An 11,679-nucleotide genomic window follows, 5' to 3' on the forward strand; every position below is an offset into this window, starting at 1 on the left:
CTATTTGTGCAGTTCTTGGGCATATATAAATCCTGTTTCTATGATGTGATGATATGCCAACATTTACAATAAACAACCATTATCTTTTTTATAATCCTAGGGTGGAAATGTATCTATGTCACATACCAAACTGGGGCTGCTGTTTTTGTATCTCACCTAAACCTTTGACAAACAGTAACTATTTCATGTATAATTTTGGCTTGTGTCATCATCTGTGGCAGCTGTGTGTAACATGGGAGGTACGACACCTTCACTGTGTTCTTCCTTCTTTCCTGTAGCCATCTTAGCTTTGAACAGTCAGTTTTGTTTTCAAAATAAAAATACCTGTCCTCAAACATAAAAGAATTAGCAGAGTTGCAAATGGTGCTGTTCCAAAAGTAGCTTGACAAGAACCAGAGAAGGGAGGAAGAACTGTATTGGTTTAAAAAAGAGCGTAAAGCTCCATATCAGGATCAGAAAATATAAATTAAAACAAATGATTTTCAAAATAAGAGTACAGTAATCCATGTACGCGTGTTTATTTTATTTTCGTTTAATTACATCGGAGAACTGAAATAATTTAAAAAAATGGCCTCTTGTGTATGTTGTCCAGTGTTGTACATATTTTTAATAATACTGCTGGCAGTCCCCTTGCCAATAACAATTAAGTCGCCAATGGACATAAGGAACTCACCAGAGGGAAAATATTTGAGTGTCCATAGTAGCTGGTTCATTGGTTGAACAGAGCTATTTCTGAAAGCAAGAAAAGAATAACATGAGAGAATTCAAGAGAAACTTAAAAACATACCATGCCAGCCACTCTTTCCACTGTTATGATAATGTAAGTTCAATAACTAAAGATTCCTGTTAGCTGAATGACAAATAACTATTTTCTCATAACAACATTTCAAGTAACAATCACTTTATGATAGATGTGGATGCGCTTATGTGGATAATACTAATAACAGAAATACAACAGGTATCTGCTGTAGCTCTCCCTCTCCCTCTCCCTCTCCCCCCCCCCCCCCCTCTCTTTTTTAACTGTCTTCCCTGTTAGTTTTACTGTGTTAAACTGAGCTTGAGTAAGCGCTAACAATTGACATGTTTATGGGAATAACATTAGGTGGTGGACAGTTATGTTACTCTGAAGCATTCACAAAAAGATGGGAAGTTGTCTCAGTGGGAGATAAGAGTGACTACTACTGATGGGGCTGAGTTAACTTGGGATATTAGTGTACGTCAAACTTTGTGGTACTTTAAACAATCATATTAAGCCAATTGCAGAAAAATAGTACTTTACACAAGTACAACGTAATATATTTCAATTTTAGTTGTCTTCAGCAAGCTGCCATTTGAGTAAAGGACACTGAAAATAACTCACACGCTACAACTATGCAGAGTCAATATCTAGATTCCTATTCTGCTCTTGTAATATACATGTATAGCTATCAATTTATGATACCAACAGCTATGTTCTACAGCTGGTGAAGTATCACTATTTTTTTAAGAGAAAATGCTAACTTCCCTCTTAATCTTACTGTGCTAGCCTGAGTAAGCTCAAATAGTACACAAGTTTCAGTGACTAAAGCTAGATGGAAGACAATGTTGGTGCTCTGAAACATTAATGGGCCCATGAGCCTAATATTTTCAAGTTGTTCTGACACCACTGTGGTGTTTACAAAAAGGGACATTCACAATAGAAAACAGAGTTGAACAATATTTTCTGCTATCGACATAATATGACTGAGTGAAATTGGGACACTAATGTTTTATCAAAACGTTTCGCAACACGAAAAATGATGTTTTGTCTAAAACAGAAAAAGTTGTTCGTACAGACAGAATACATAACTGGTGTGTATTTTGAATTTGGTTAAGTCTGTTATGGCACTGTCTGCTAAATAAAACAAGACAGTCCTTTCCATTGTGCAGCGATTGTATAGAGCTTGAATAGAGCTTAACTGGTTGCAAACTGGAGATTGTACTCCTGGTCCATAGAACGAGAAACACATTTTATGAATCTGGAATAATGCCTAACCTGATAGATAATAAACGCAGGGTAGGTGAATAGACCACATATTCAGGTGAATATGGACTACGGGAAAGAAATGAAAGAGGTAGAATTTTGCACAGAGTATAATTTAATCATAGCTAACATTTGGTTTAAGAATCATAAAAGAAGGTTGCATTTATGGAGACACCTGAACGTTTCAGATTGATTATATAATGACAAAACAAAGATTTCGGAACCACATTTTAAATTATAAGACATTTCCAGGAGCAGATGTGGACTCTGACCACAATTTATTGGTTGTGAACTGTAAATTAAAACTGAAGGAACTACAAAAAGGTAGGAATTTTCAGCTAATGAGACCTGGATAAAATGAAAGAATCAGTTGAGGGATGAAATAGTGAAGACAGCAGAGGATCAAGCTAGGTAAAAAGAAGAGGGCTAGTAGAAATCATTGGGTAACACAAGAGAGACTGAATTTAATTTATGAAAGAAGAAATTATAAAAATGCGGTAAATGAAACAGGTGAATGGAAATACACACATCTATAAAATGAGATTGACAGGGAGCGCAAAATGACTAAGCAGGAATGGCTGTAAGACAAATGTAAGAATTTAGAAGCATATATCACTAGAGGAAAGATAGATGCCTCCTACGAGAAAATTAAAGCGATATTTGGAGAAAAGAAAACCACCTATATTAAGAGCTCAGATGGAAAACCAGCCCTAAGCAAAGAAGGGAAAGCAGAAAGGTAGAAGGAGTATACAGGGTGTTACAAAAAGGTACGGCCAAACTTTCGGGAAACATTCCTCACACACAAAGAAAGAAAATATGTTATGTGGACATGTGTCCGGAAACGCTTACTTTCCATGTTAGAGCTCATTTTATTACTTCTCTTCAAATCACATTAATCATGGAATGGAAACACACAGCAACAGAATGTACCAGCGTGACTTCAAACACTCTGTTACAGGAAATGTTCAAAATGTCCTCTGTTAGCGAGGATACATGCATCCATCCTCCGTCGCATGGAATCCCTGATGCGCTGATGCAGCCCTGGAGAATAGCGTATTGTATCACAGCCGTCCACAATACGAGCACGGAGAGTCTCTACCGGGGTTGCGTAGACAAGAGCTTTCAAACGCCCCCATAAATGAAAGTCAAGAAGGTTGAGGTCAGGAGAGTGTGGAGGCCATGGAATTGGTCCACCTCTACCAATCCATCGGTCACTGAATCTGTTGTTGAGAAGCAGACGAACACTTCGACTGAAATGTGCAGGAGCTCCATCGTGCATGAACCACGTGTTGTGTCGTACTTGTAAAGGCACATGTTCTAGCAGCACAGGTAGAGTATCCCGTATGAAATAATGATAACGTGCTCCATTGAGCGTAGGTGGACGAAACTAAAATGAGCTCTAACATGGAAATTAAGCATTTCCGGACACATGTCCACATAACATCTTTTCTTAATTTGTGTGTGAGGAATGTTTCCTGAAAGTTTGGCTGTACCTTTTTGTAATACCCTGTATAGAGGACCTATACAACAGAGATGCACATGAGGGCAATATTATGGAGATAAAAGAGGACATAGATGAAGATGAGATGGGAGACATGATACTGTGTGAAGAATTTGACAGAGCACTGAAGGATCTAAGTCAAAACGAGACCCCGGTACCAGACAACATTCTATTAGAACTACTGATAGCCTTGGGAAATCCAACCATGATAAAACTCTTCCTTCTGGTGAGCAAGATATATGAGACAGGTGAAATACCTTCAGACCTCAAGAAGAATATAATAATACCAATTCGAAAGAAAGCAGAGGCTGACAGACGTGAAAATTATGGAACTATCAGTTTAATAAGTCACAGATGCAAAATACTTAACAAACATTCTTTAGAGAAGTATGGAAAAACTGGCCTTAGGGAAGATCAATTTGGATTCCAGAGAAATATAAGAACACATGAGGCAATATTGGCCCAATAACTTCTCATACAAGATAGTTCAAGGAAAGGCAAACATACATTTATAGCATTTGTAGACTTAGAGAAAGCTGTTGACAAAGTTGGCTGGAATACTCTCTTTCAAATTATAAAAGGTGGTAAGGGTAAAACAAAGGGAGAGAAAGGCTATTTACAATTTGTACAGAAACTAGATTTCAGGGGTATGAAAGGGAAGCAGTGGTTGGTAAGGGTTATAATGTATCCACAATGTTATATAATCTGTATATTGAGGAAGCACCAAAGGAAACAAAAGAAAAATTTGGATTGGAATTAAAATCCAGGGAGAGGAACTAAAAACTTTGGAAAACTTTTCTGAAAGTATTTGTACGGAGTGTATGGAAGTGAAACATGGACGATAAACAGTTTAGACAGGGAAAGGATAGAAGCTTTTGCTGAAGATTGGATGGGTGGATTACATAATGAATGAGGCGCTACTGAATAGAACTGGGAAGAAAAGAAATCTGTGGCTCAACGTGACTAGACAAATGGATCGGTTGGTAAGAGACATTCCGAGACATCAAGGGATAACCAATTTAGTACTGGAGGGAAGCATTGGGGTAAAAATCGTATAGCGAGACCAAGAGATGAATACAGTAAGCAGATTCAGAAGGGTGTAGGTTGCGGTAGTTACTCAGAAATGAAGAGGCTTGCACAGGATAGAGTAGCATGGAGAGCTGCATCAAACCAGTCTTTGGACTGAAGACCACAACTACTTAATCGGCGATTTCTGTCTGGTTAGCAAGTTTAATGGGGGATTAAATTTTCAAGATTGCAGGGATAGTGACACATGCAGACAGCTATGACAAGATTTTGGCTGAACTGTTTGTCAGACTGAGGAGGGAGAAGGAAGTGAGATGACACTGATTCCGAATTTACATCCAGATTTCGCGTATCAAAGGAAGCCGCACTTCGTCTTTTCAATCTTTTACGTGAGAAACTGGAACATACGAGACTCAGGTGAGACTATTTCTCTGTCTTCTTAAATAATATTTTTTATTTGTAGTTATATACATTTGATTTCAGTACTTTGTGAATTCTGTCACATTATTTATGTAAATCAAGATATTACAATATGCTAAAATAGTCTGGTTTATCTTGCTTTTGTTACAATTGCTACAATGTGGAAGGGACTGTTTCATTTTATTTAGCAGACAGTGCCATAATAGATTTAACCAAATTGAAAAAACTCGCCATTTATGTGTTCTGTTTGTATTAAGTTTTTTTCTGTTTTAGTCAAAACATAATGTTTTGTGTTGTAAAACGTTTTGATAAAACAATAGTGTGCCAATTTCACTCAGCCACATTACGTCAATAGCAGACAATACTGTTCCACTCTGTTTTCTATTGACGCTCTCTCAGGCTGAGTTATATGTGGTAAGGTAAAGAGGGAAGTTAGCATTTTTTCGTAGAAAGGGAGAAAGACAGAAAGAAAGAAATTGTGATGCTTTCCCAGCTACAGAATATAGCTGTTGTGTTTCTCAGCTACTGGTATTATCCACGTTAGTCCACCCATATTTATCATAAAATAGTAGCTATGTATGAATTTTACAGGAGCAGAACAAGAATCCAGCTACTGAATCTCCATAGTTGTAGCATGCGAAAGGAATGCAGAAAATATTGCTCACACTTATCTCCCAACGGGACAACTACTTTCCACCTTTTAGTGAATGCTTCAAAGCAACAAAATTGTCCACCACCCTCGTGCGGTAGCGTTCTCGCTTCCCACTCCCGGGTTCGATTCCCGGCGTGGTCAGGGATTTTCTCTGCCTCGTGATGACTGGGTGTTGTGTGCTGTCCTTAGGTTAGTTAGGTTTAAGTAGTTCTAAGTTCTAGGGGACTGATGACCACCTAGCATTATTCTCATAAATATGTAAATTAGTTGTGCTTAAAATATTATCCACATAACTGCATCTATATTTATCATAAAGTGATTGTTATCTTATTGTTATAAGAACATTCAGCTAACAATAATCTTTAGTTCTTGAATCTACATAATCATTACAGCGGATGGAGTGTCTGGCAAGTTGCATTTTTAAATTTCTCTCATCTCATGTAATTCTTTTCTTGCTTTCAGAAATGGCTCTGTACCACCAGTAAACCAGCTGCTACAGACGCTCAAATATTTTGCCTATGATGAGTTCCTTCTGTCCATTGGAGACTTAATTTGTTTGTATTGGCAAGGGGTAGCCAGCAGGATTATTAAAATTATGTGTATGACATAGACAACATGCACAATAGACAGTTTTTTTTAATTATTTTAAATCTCTGATGTAATTAAATGAAAATAAACAAACAAATTTATATAGATTAATTTATTTTTGTTTTGAAATAATTTGTTTTATGTGTGTGTGTGTGTGTGTGTGTGTGTGTGTGTGTGTGTGTGTGTGTGTGTGGGTCTGTGTCTATATAGGTGTTTGTGGGATTTCAGTGATGCTGATTACAAAAATAAGAATTATATTGCTGCTCCTGAGACCTTCATGTGTGATCAAAACTTAGATAGTTTCACAGTATCTGAGATGCAGGGCAAAATTTATTGAATTAGGAGGACATATACAACTGAATTAAGAAAAATACAAGCAAATGTAATTCTAGCTGTAGATCTGCTCTTGTCTACAAGACTAAAATCCCATCGTTCAAGTTGGCCCACTCTTTTTTAAAGGAAAAATAGTTGACAGGAGGGAAGGCTATACAAATCAAGAAACTACATTCTTTATTCAATATTCATCTATTTAAAATGTCACAGCATTGCTCCCCATTCGTATATGTTTGAATTTTTAAATATTGCCATCCTCAAGAGAGTAGTGTGCAAACCATTCTCTTCTTAATGCAGCCTGCTTCGAATAATTACTGCTGATAATGTTAATAATTATTGGTATCAATGAAAAAGCGTCATCACCAACAGAAACTGGATCTTATAGCATGCCAAGTGTTCTCGATTGTAATCCATGCAATGTGATACGTAATTTCAGTTCTGGTGACAGTGCTTCATGCATTACAATATCTTTATTCCTTATCACATAATTAACTCTACTTAAAATAAATGTTAACGGTTCTGGTGACATTCTAAGATAATTAAAAGAACTTCTTGGGTCTTCCATTACAAATTGTTTCAGCAAGGATGCTGAACAACTGAGGTGATGTCTTTTCTTCATCCAGCCACGAATCGAAACACATTTTTTATTTTTTTATTATGCAGCGATTCCACGCAACAAACTTTAACTCCATCACAACTTGTGTGACATGCAGCTGCCAAAACTTTCAATTCAGACATGACTCAGGAACCTACAAAACGACGAAACTGAAGTATATACTGGTTTCCCCGTGTCTACAGTCAAATATGAAACCATATGCGTGCAACTCATTCCACACAACGAGTGGTGCAACCAAGTGTTGTCGTGTAAACTAGGCTTTATATTGAGTTTTATGCCTTTTTTTAACCAATACAGTTCTTCCTCCTGTCTCTGGTTCCGCTATGTTACTTTTCAAGCAGCACTATCTGCAATCGTGTATTTAATTGTACATAATGTGGAACTTACATTTCATATATGGGGCACCACCAATCTGTAGCCTCTGCTGCCTTTTATGGGCATTATATTTACATGTTTCTTTCTTAAAATAAAAAAGGTCTTACATTTGTTGTAGCTGCTCTGTCAATCAATATGAAGTTATTTCATATTTTTTCCCATACTTTATTTAGAAATCTAAAAAGATCTATTACTGGTCAAACAACAAATACCTGATCCTTTAACTGGGTTCATGATAGATAATTATACCATATTGTTATACATATAAGTTCCCTACCAGTTTAGTTAAATGTTTTAAACTAATATTTTCATTGAATAAGACTGCAGCAGTATCCCATTCGCAGTATCTCCCAGCCTCAAAGTATCCTCACGCGAGTGGTGTAGCGATCTGGAACGCTTACCACTCATGTTTGACATGCTGTTTCTGCAGGCACCTAAAACTATATCAAAGCATGAAATGAAGAATTCTGCTCAATGGAATATTGTAAACACAGGTAAGAAGTCACAACGATATGGTAAAACTATAGAAATAGCTGTTCAGTTGAACAGTCATGGAAGCAATCTTGCATAAATCTTATGAAATGATTTCATGTGAAAGCATGTGGATCAGTCGATCAGTCATGGATGCAATCTTGCATAAATCTTACGAAGTGATTTCAGTGCGAAAGCAAGCGGATATGTCAAACCTGGTACACCCATTTATAAAGTTACCAAAAACATCGAGCAGTACAGTTCAGATAGCAAAAACAGAAGTACTGTGGTGATGGGGAGTGCAAACGATATTTACAGAAATGAACTGGGAACTGCGATCTGCAGTCTAAGGCAATTTCTTCACTGTGCAAGTAAAAAAAATATTGTAGCAGTAATACCACACAAACATGATCTCATACCTAACCTTGTGTAAATTCTGAAATTAAAAGGCAAACAGGCAGTTTCTCAAGATCTGTAAAATATACACAAATGCCCATTTCCTTAGTGTGGACTTCCCGCGAAGGTGCCATTATACAAAATGGGGAATGCATCTGAAAAGAAGTGGCAAAAAATTACCTAGCAAAAAAATCACCCAAACATTCAGCTGGAAAAAAAAGAAAGTCTGTACAAGCCTGCCATCCCAGTGGGACAGAAAACACAATCCCAGATGAAGTGACCACACAAACAAAAACAGCAGAAGCAGTAGTTCCAAATCAAATGGTGAAACCTACAAAAACAGAAGAAACAACTGCCTCAGTCTCAACAGAAACAGCTGAGCTGCGATCAACATCAGGAACATCAGAGTAGACACCAACAATAGCTACATAACTTTCAACAACATCTACAGCAACACCAGTAAAAGGAGAGAAAATGTTCAGAATAGAAGAATCAGGGTCAAATATTGTGCACGGGAGAAAAACATTGCCACCCACCTGTTTTAAAGATTTTTTTAGTTGGGGGCAGACAGAAGGGAAGCACACAAGATAAATGGTCATGTCACTTCCTGTAATTTGAAAAGGAGCAACTACAAGAAAACCTAGGTGCTTCATCAAAATGTGCAGTCACTGACAAATAAAGTGAGTGAACTTCAAGTTCTTCTAGGGACTGGACTAAAATATGTTACTGTACTTTGCATAACAGAACATTGGCTTGAAGAAGAAAAACTAAAAATGTTGAGTTTGCAAAATTTTGTGTTAGGTAGTTATATAAAAGGTGGTATAAAATTTGCAGTTATCCGTTTCCCAAAAGAAATACTTAAAGATTTTTAGAGATATCTGGAGTTGAATTAGTAGCTGAAAATGTAGCTGTTATTTGCTTGTATAGGGCCCCAAAAGGCAATATACCTATCCTGTTAACACGTTTGAAATCATATCTCCACATCTTATCAAAAAGGTTCAAAAATCTCATTATGTATGGATATTTTAATATTAACTTCCTGAAAGAATCAAAACAAAAAAACTGGTCTTTTGAACTGCCTTTTAACTTAAAGCAACATCAGTTCAACCATTGACCAAATATGCCATGTAAATACAATACATAAACTTTCGACTTTGGGGTTCACAACACTCAAATAATTTCTGTAGAACTAAAAAATTGTCAACTTTCAAAACAGTCTGTATCAGCTGGTTTTAGGAGCTGCAGTGAACAAATCAAATTCCTTGCTGTATTTCCTAACCAGTGAACAAATGGGAAGAATTTTACAATTTTTGATGCTCTCAGTAACAACTTCTGCTATTACTTTGAACTGTTCCCCCCTCCCCCAAAAGAAAGAAGATAATACAGAAAAATAAGAAAAGTAAATGGCTCACATGAGGCATGTTGAAATCACTTTAATAAAAAGAAATTTCTATATGAAGTATCAAAACAAACAAAATCCACAAGATTTTGGTGCTTATTTTAAGGAGATATAAGCGTATTCTAAACAAAGTCAGTACAATGTCTAAGGAACTGACAAATGATAATTCTGTAAAAAGAGTCCAGAACAGAATGAAGGCTATATGGGACGTAGTAAGAAAAGAAACAGGAAAACTAAACCAAAATATCAGACCCAAAAGAAGTTGCAAATAAATTTAACTCCTTCTTTACAGAAGTAGCAGAAAATGTTATCAAAATGCATCCACCAAATGCTAGGACACAACAAGTTCTGAACAGTTTAAATAAAAGTGTGCCTTTTTTTTATTTCCAACAGATGAGAAAATGTCATTAGAGGACTAAAATCAAAACTCTTGTCTGGCATTCATAACATTCCTGATGGTGTTTCAAAGAAGTGCTTGGCTGTAATGGCAAAACCCTTTGGAGATGTTTGTAATTCCTCAATGGCGACTGGGATTTTTCCTGAAAAGCTAAAAATAGCAAAAGTGATGCCTCTGTTTAAAAAGGTTCGAAGCACAGAGGTAAAAAGTTACAAACCAATCTATCTACTGTCTTGCTTTCCTAAAATATTAGAAAAAATATTTTATGAGAGTATGGTTCTTTTTATGGAAGAAAATAACCTCATTCAAAATTGCAGCATGGTTTCTGTAAATGTAATTCCACAGAATTGCATCTTTGGTTTTGTAAATGAACAATAATTATCTACTATATTTTTGGACCTCACCAAACCTTTTGATGTGTAGGTGTCAGGGGGCTGGGACACAAATGGATACAATAATACCTGAATAACAGACAACAAATAGTGGAATTTAAATATCAAGAAGGAAACCACATACATATGTATCAGTCAAGGAAACAAAATGTTAAATATGGTGTGCTCCAAGGTTCCATTCTAGGTCCAATCTTAATCCTGCTGTTTATAAATGACCTGGAGTCAGCAACATTTTCCCAGTCTATAAATGACGTGGAGTCAGCAACATTTTCCCAGACATGAATAAAATTTACAGATGACACCAACATTCTGATAAAAGGGAAGACTGTAGATGAACAAAATCAAAGTGTGCATGTTACACATAACTGATTGGTTCTCCAGAAGCAGTCTTATCATAAATGTAGAGAAGACAGTAACTATGCATTTATATACAACACAAAGAATATACGTGTCAAGTCCTGTCATAATGTTATCTGGCAAACAATTAGAAACTGTAAACAGCACTAAATTTCTTGGAATGTGGATCCAAGCAAACCTAAAATGAGGCGAACATGTAAGCTTCAGCAATAAGAAATTAAGTACCTCCTGATATTGCGCGAAAATTCTTACTGGCTACACGACACAACAAATGACAAAAAATATATATTATACACAGGTTGAGAGAAGAAAAGTTGCTACTCACCATATAGCGGAGATGCTGAGCCGCGATAGGCACAATAAAATCATTCACACAATCATAGCTTTCGGCCATTAAGGCCTTTGTAAGCAGTAGACACACACACACAAACACACTGACGCGAGCGCAACTTGCACACACATCTGCAGTCTCAGAGAGCTGAAACTACATTGTTTGATTATTACACACAAATTGTATCACTGTTGAGATAGGGTATAATTTTTTGGGACAACTCAACTGCCAGCAGAAGTTGCTTTATTGTCCAAAAAAGAATTATAAGGACCATAGGAAATGCGACTACTAGAAGCTCATGGAGGCTACTATTTAAGAACTTCCACCACCTTTCTTTTACATTTTGGAAGTTATATGTTTCATTAAGAAAATAATGGACACTGAAGATCAACTAGTGAAAAAATGAAACAATTCAACATTACA

General features: G+C 36.5%; 1 long non-coding RNA gene across 1 annotated transcript; it reads left to right on the forward strand.

Moving 5' to 3' along the window:
- Positions 1–1,533: 1,533 nt before the first annotated feature.
- LOC126419115 (uncharacterized) lies at positions 1,534–6,296 on the forward strand. The gene is made up of 2 exons (XR_007575937.1): positions 1,534–4,946; positions 6,064–6,296. It is a non-coding gene; the product is annotated as an uncharacterized LOC126419115 (long non-coding RNA).
- Positions 6,297–11,679: the final 5,383 nt, after the last annotated feature.

Source organism: Schistocerca serialis, chromosome 9, assembly GCF_023864345.2.
Source record: "Schistocerca serialis cubense isolate TAMUIC-IGC-003099 chromosome 9, iqSchSeri2.2, whole genome shotgun sequence".
Classification (NCBI taxonomy): Eukaryota; Metazoa; Arthropoda; class Insecta; order Orthoptera; family Acrididae; genus Schistocerca; species Schistocerca serialis.